Below are 8,069 nucleotides of genomic sequence, written 5' to 3'. Positions count from 1 at the left end.
AGGGATGTGATGTAGGAAGGGTATGGATGCATCTGAGGAGTGGTGAGGTCCAAGGACGAAGCCTTATAACATCTGTAACTGACTGTATTGAGAGAATAAAGCCAGTTCAGTGTGTGTCTTAGTGAAGGGAGGGCCAGGCAGCAATGGCCTTATGATTTACTCTTTAAAGTGTGTGAAGATACTTTGCATATTGCCTGGTTCTCCTGCCCGCTGCATGTTGGTGGTGCAGATTCAGTCCCAGCTCTGTCCTCAAAAAATTCCCAAGTGATTTGAATTTGTTTGCAGAAGTTTTACAAAACTTAATATAAACATGAAATATTTAAAATAGCGGAACATGAGCTCTAAAGTATAAAAAAGACACTAAGTATGAGCCTGCGGTCATAAGAAGCAGAATGAATACGGAACTGTGAGATCAGTGTCAGGATGTGGTTCTCATGGTCAGTGGGGCCCTAACATTTATATACATGGAAGCAGGCATGAAATTTGAGTCGGGGGCTTTGTACCCTCTTTACCAAGTATATAACCTATTTGCATGGTGTTGTATTTTTCTCAGTCATATATATATATATATCCATCCATCCAATTTCCAAACCGCTTATTGTACTGGGTCGCGGGGGGTCCGGAGCCTATCCCGGAATCAATGGGCACGAGGCAGGGAACAACCCTGGATGGGGGGCCAGCCCACACACACTCACACACCATTCACTCACGCATGCACACCTACAGGCAATTTAGCAACTCCAATTAACCTCAGCATGTCTTTGGACTGTGGGGGGAAACCGGAGTACCCGGAGGAAACCACACCATGCCGCCCCCTCTATCTATCTATCTATCTATCTATCTATCTATATATATATATATATATATATATATATATATATATATATATATATATATATATATATATATATATATATATATGAGCTTGTTTCTTTTTAATCCAGCACATTGCCTGATTACTGCTAAAACCGTCTTACACACCAATTGACCAACATTTACTACTATGATTCATGCACTTCATTATTTTAATCTTGGGATTTATTATTTTAATTTTATCAAAAGCTGGTGATCTTGAATGAGCAAGCATGTCATATTCAAAAAATTACTGCAGCACAGTGTAGCAAAAAGTAATGCACTGACCATTAATAAAATATCACCAAGGTTTTATATGTAATTTAATTACTATGTTTTATCTACTCAAAGTATTTAAATATTCGAAGCAGTAAAATCTTCCTATACTCCACCTACAGTATAATCCACAACTTAACTGCGGAAATAACACCTCAGTTTTTGTATTTAACCAGCCATTTGACACATACTAAGTCATTCTTCACAGGAACTCTGTCAAAGGAAGAAAATGAGAACTGGAGAGATAAAGACTGCAGTGAAATATATTTTTGTTGGGCTCCTCTTCATCATTGAATATCCTGCCATGGGTAAGCGACAGTAAACACTGGAAAAAATTAATTTCATTTGATACAGTTGATACGAGATTGAAATATTAAGAATTTTTGAATATTTAAACCTAGACATTGGCAGATGGTTGTCTCTATGTACAGTTAAAAACCAAACATTGTGTGTCTGATTTTGTCAGAAATACTTATTTTATAAATAAATGAGGCCGTGCAGGAGTACTAATTTGGCAAAGGTGCAATGGAAACAGAGGGGACAGAATATTGTGATGAGTGAGCTTGACAAACCACAGGCAATGTGTGATAGGGTTTTGATAGCGTTTACTCTTTAATTCACTTTGATGAAGGCAAACAGTGACAAACACCAGTGTAACCTCAATGAGGGTACTGTAAGTATGCAGTTAACAGGGAATGTCCCCAGAACTTTAATCAATGTCATATATAGGTATTGTCTTGTCAAAGTTGGTATAGAACATTCTTATTATAACATTAATGGAACGTTATTTCCATGTTTTACATTTTAACAAGGGTTCTGACAAAGTTTTAAGGATAACATTATTACCTGAATATCCTTTTAATGTAAATAATGTTGAAAAATACTATTTTATAGTACACAATTTATTTTATAAATATGTGTACACTGTGAACAGCCTGGATCCTATGACCTTCAAGCTGTAAAGCATCAGTGCCAAGCCTGCTGCTTGTAATCATTCATTAGCCTTTGTATTTACGTACCTGTTTGTCTCGTCAGCCCCAGTCCAGTCCTTGATGTCGCTCCTCCTGTCTGCCCATGTTCTTCCCCTTACTAGTTTTCTTGTTTGGACACCTCGCAGTCTTGTTTGTCCTCCCATTTAGTTCATAAAACCCCTTTTTGTTCACCAAACGCTTCCTTTCAAGTCCTTAATCTCACATTTCTTGATGCTACTCTACCAAACATTTTATTAGTATATATTTTACTATTCGTAGCTATAGTAGACATTGTAGCAATGAGCACATGGAACATGACATAGAGCAGCAGGTAGAGGAGCACATAGAGGCGCATGTGCAGTAGAGGAACATGCAGAAGAACATGCCTGCTGTCAAACACACACATGGGCTTCAATCTGCACTGCATCAGTCACTGTTTCCCTTTTTCATAAATATCTGCCTGACAAAGTAAATTAATATTCTTACCAAAAAGTGTAAATAATGTTTCCATTTTCTCATATAGGTGTCAGTGTGGAGTCCATTGCTGTATACTCCCAGGTGGGAGGTACTGCTACTCTGCCGTGTGACAATGTCATTCAGTCTGACTGCTCCTCAACCACATGGATTCATGCTAGTAGTGAAATCGAGGAATACAGTAAACTGGTTAATGATGGAAAGATGAAAGATTCAAACTTACATGAGAAAATAAAACTGGGGTCTAACTGCTCTCTGCACATTCATAATGTCAGCACTGCGGATGCTGGGTCTTACACCTGCAGACAGATTATCAATGGAGAGCAAAGAAAATATGACACTTCAGTTTACCTGTCTGTTTTCACAGGTATAAATTTCACCGTTAGCCATAACGTTGTTCATAATGACATGCACCTGTGGAAGTAAATCATGATGTCTTAATACAAATTATAAAGGGATCAGAGCCTTCCTGGAATGTAAATGTTCTTCTGACCAATGAACTCCATTCCAGTTATTCCATGTGCATAAAATGCATTTGAAATTTTTGTTGAATGAATGCAAACATGTAATATTGGGGAAATTTGATTTAAAGACTATATATGTGTTTGCATTCCTCAGTTGTTCCAGTGACAGATTTGAAGCCTGGCAGCCCTATGACTCTACAGTGTCTTCTGTACACCTACCGTGGTCCTGGACAGTGTAATAGTTATCTATTTCATACTCAGACTTTGAAGTGGGTGAATGACAAAGGCACTGATTTGCAAGGAGATCCCAGATATCAGATACACACGTCCTCCTGCAACTCCACTCTGACAACTGAACTTCAGTGGACAGACAACAACAGGAAGTGGGGATGTCAGCTGACTGCTAAGGGGGAAGTGAAGGTTTCACAGAGTTACACCATCACATTCTCTGGTAGGAAATCTAGTAGTCTAGTAATTATCTGGTAGGGATATTTTGAATGAGTAATGAAGTAATGTGCAAAAAAGGAACAATGAACAGGTAAAATTTAATACAGTCGACTCTTCCACATCACGGGGGTTAAAATGAAAATATAGGGAAGTGAAAATATACAAAGAAACAAGATACAAGAAACATGAGATATAAAGATCACTGCAAGATCAGTGCAATCATGATGGCATATCACATGAGAGGCTGCCATAAGCACACTGGGCATCCTCCAAGCAGATTTTATGCATTTATGAATTACTAAACTTTATGTATGTCATCTGCTGCTTTCTCAAAACTCCTAAAAACTTCCAGAAAATTAAATTTAATGTCTTTTCCTAACCCTGTGATTCATCAAAACCATGATGGGGAAAGTCGTGATGCTGAAGGGTCATCTGTAAATGTATAAGTATGTATAATTAACGCCCTTTACACCCTCAGTCACTTTTTCTAACAGTTTCTGCTTATTCTAGGTGCAGACAGAACTCTTACCGCAGGTAATGTCTTATCACATGCCTGCATGCAGACTCACTAGCCTCACTATTAGGTACACCGCTTTAATGCAACCAACCTGCCCTGAAACACCAAATCATGTGGCTACAACTAAACATATGCAGTGAACAGACTGTGTAAAGAGGTTCAGTCACTGTTCAGCGAGGCATTTCAACACTAAGAAGGGTGATCTAAGCCATTTTGCATATGATGTGACTGATGTGATGTGACTGCTGATAGACGCAATGGCTCCTGCATCTCAGGAACAGCTACCTTCCTGGGATTTTCATACACTGCAATATGCGGGGTTCCAATAATAAACAGCTAGTGAGTTCTGTGGGAGAAAACACCTTCTGAAAGAGGGAACTCTGAGACCAGAGTCAGTAAAACTAACAGGAAAATGTGGGGAAATAGCAGCTCAGTGCCACAGTGGTGTGCAGAAAGTCTACTCTGAATGCATAACTCGTCCACCGTAGATGTAGTTCTGGAGACCATGGTGGGGACTGCCAGGTACAAGGTACTAGGTAGATGTGCCTAATTAAGTGGCCACTGAGTGTGCTTGTGTTAGGTGTGATTTTAGGACTTGACCTTTAGGGGGCTCAGCCCGCCTTAGGGTTGCCACTTTCAAGAAATATGGGGAAGAAACATGGATCTGAGAAGAAAAATAGGATGGCCGACGTTCCCAACAAAGGGTCAGGACACATAAATACAGCTAATTAAAAAACAGTTATGACGAGCTTTCAAATAATTAATTGAAGCCATTTAGGTAAAGTCCTAATCCTTATCAGAACAACTTATAATATTTTGTGAACAGGATTTCAAGACCGAATGCTGAGAAAAAAATGGGTGGCCATATATATATCTGAGTCTGACCATATATTAACCGAAGGACAAAGTTAAACATGACAGATCAGCATGTGATTAATAAATATTCACTTATATGCTTGGTATGTCATTAGTGGGCAATGTATAAATGGAATATAAAATAGTAACAAAAGCATTAATGTAAATATACTGTACCGCATACAGACATGTCTGTAGTGGTTACTTATACGATAAAGCGACCATCTGCTACTACACTCACTGTCTGTTGTGCTTCACCATTTCAGTTCCCTCACTAACTCAGCATTTTGTATCTCAGCCTTTCTCCTACTATGATTTTTGAATGCAACACTGTGTGCTACTTGGCAGGTTAGACCTCTGAAGGTCACTGGTTTGAGTGCTGACCCCGGCAGGATAGTCACATCTCCTCTGGGTCCTTAACCATGACCCGTAACCCCCCAAATTGTTCCAGGGGTGCTGGATGAATGGCTGGATTCCGCTCTTAGACCCCAAGCTTTTCAAAGGAGAGTATGATGGAAAATCCAAAAAGAAACATTCCAGTGTACTTGTACAGATTAATATTTGTTAAACATCTTAAATACTTTCTTAATCTAGATAGGGGAGAAAAGCATTGTAAGCATTAACATATGATCCAATACAAATCTGCCTTTTTCCCACAGAGCTTCCTGTGAGACTGACGTTCTTCTTCCTGGCTCTGATCACCCCTATGATCATTCTGTTTACACTCCGCCTTCTTAAGGGTGAGTCTAGTTACAGCAAGTAACATAGCTATGTGTGAAGCATTGTCTCAGTATGATGTGTGGATTATAATATCATCCAACCCCCCATCCATGCATCTTCCAACTGCTTATTCAATACAGCGTTGCAGACAAATAATAGCAGTATAATCCAAATTAAATTACTTTTTATTTTAATTTAGCATGTCTTATTTATAATTAAATTATTCAGTTAAGATTTACTACTTACTGCTTAACAGGACTGAGGATGTTTCTCTTGTCCCACAGGTCAATAGTGCACAAGCAGCATTCTTCAAGAGAAGAACTGACTTCCTGCTTGCTACTTCTCCCTTACTTTATGCCTGTAGCATACATTTTATCTTCACCATGCGCTTAAACATTTTGTTAGAGTAAAAAATGTAACAAAATATAAATGCCATGACAATAATATGAACATCATTCAAAATATATTCAGTACAACAGATTGGAGTTTTGTTGTGTTTTTCTCAGTGAGTACTGTACATGCTGTGTAAACCATCCTTACAATTCAGTATTTAGTGCCAATAATTTAGGATCGCAGATTCAACACTATTTAGCTTTCAGACAGTGGATATGTAGAAACTTTCAGACAGTGGATATGTATGAGCAAAGCTCTTTTCTTTATCATTAGTGTACATACCAAATTTATATGTTTGATGTGTAGTAATGCACAGAAAGATGTGTAATGCAGTAAAAATTGTGTTAATTCTAACCTCAAATAAATTATATAAATATAATATACATTTCAGTTTAACAGCACATAGAGTTTCTGAATTATTCAGAAAGTCCATTATCAATTAGTTAAATTAAAATATTAAAAAGTTTGAAGGTATGTGTTAAACCCAATCCATTTTTCATCCTTTGTATAGAATCTTCCATAAGCAGAGAACATTAAATATGAAATTTGCTCTAGATGGGATGCAACAGGAGAAATAACATAATAAATAATAAAATAATATGTGTATCTTACACACACACACACACACACACATATAGGAGTACCTGCCTAGGTCACATGTGTGCAGAGTTTGCATGTTCTCCCCATGTCGTCGTGGGGTTTCCTCCGGGTACTCCGGTTTCCCCCACAGTCCAAAAACATGCTGAGGCTAATTGGAGCTGCTAAATTGCCCATAGGAGTGCATGTGTGTGTGAATGGTATGTGAGTGTGCTCTGTGATGGGCTGGCCCCCCATCCTGGGTTGTTCCCTACCTTGTGCTTCCGGGATAGGCTCCGGACCCCCCGCGACCCAGTAGGATAAGCGGTTTGGAAAATGGATGGATGGATCGATGGATGGATTCTGAATATGAAATGAATCTGTATCCTCCTGAAGTGCTCAATGAAACTGATTGTCCAATCGGTTTTGACATTTGCAAAACCCTGGATAAATGGAGTTTATCAGCTCATCATCACCTATTTGTGAAACAGAGCACTCAAGGGTAAGTTCATCACCAGGAAAGGAGATGCAGGCAGTTGAGTGGGACACAGTATAAACGGGGTACTTCCCACTTGCAAAAGCACTAGTCAATATCATATACCTCTACTACTGCATCTCTCCCTACCCAGATGCTAACTAATTCTCTCACTGTTGGACTGTATTGATTTACTGACTGAGCTCCATATGCCTCTTGATCATACAGTACAATTAAAAGAGCAATAAATGGAATACAGAGCTGTAAGTATGGAATAACTTTAATATAAATGAAGAAAAGCAGAAATTGGCATGTTGGCATGGTATCAATACTAGACCTAATATTTGGTTGTGGGGGGGACATTTTTTGAGAATAGGCAACTTAAATTTTAAAAAACTCCAAACATCTATAAAGTGTGAACAAACTTGTTTTGATATGACAAGCATTTATTAAACAATAAGATAGCAAAGGGCAATAATTAGTGGAGGTGAAGTATATTCTTGTCCATAACAATTAGTTTTAGTTCTTGAATGTTTGTCATCCACAAGGGATTCAGAAAATATTTGGACCCATTCAATTTTTTCCACATTTTGCTTGGTGGAGGCTAATGCTACGTAAACTGTGTAAATTATTATAAATTATTTCCCCCCCTCAATCTACACTAAGCATTCTGGTTTGAAGGGGTCTGAATATTTTCTGAATCCAACATACATATGAATTAACAAGATACTTAAGACTAAATCAGGCTAAATTCACCTCTGTACAGAACATTAACAGACTGTACTGCATACTACACACAGCATTCTGCTGTACTGAGCGTGTACTGAACTGTGGGCTTTAAATCAAGAAATAGGACCAGTTTAATTTCTAACTATAGAAGGAAAACCCTGACATGTACATATGTTTTATATAAAAATATTTAAGGGAAAAATATCTGTTGATATTTTTTTCAAAGATGGACTCAGAAGGACCAGCCAAACATTTCAGGGAATCATTTATTTTGTGTTAAGCATGCCTTACAATCCAGACACGGTTAAAAGACTATTCTA

Source organism: Brienomyrus brachyistius, unplaced genomic scaffold (assembly GCF_023856365.1).
Source record: "Brienomyrus brachyistius isolate T26 unplaced genomic scaffold, BBRACH_0.4 scaffold51, whole genome shotgun sequence".
NCBI classification, from domain to species: domain Eukaryota; kingdom Metazoa; phylum Chordata; class Actinopteri; order Osteoglossiformes; family Mormyridae; genus Brienomyrus; species Brienomyrus brachyistius.
Note: the sequence above shows the minus strand (reverse complement) of the source record.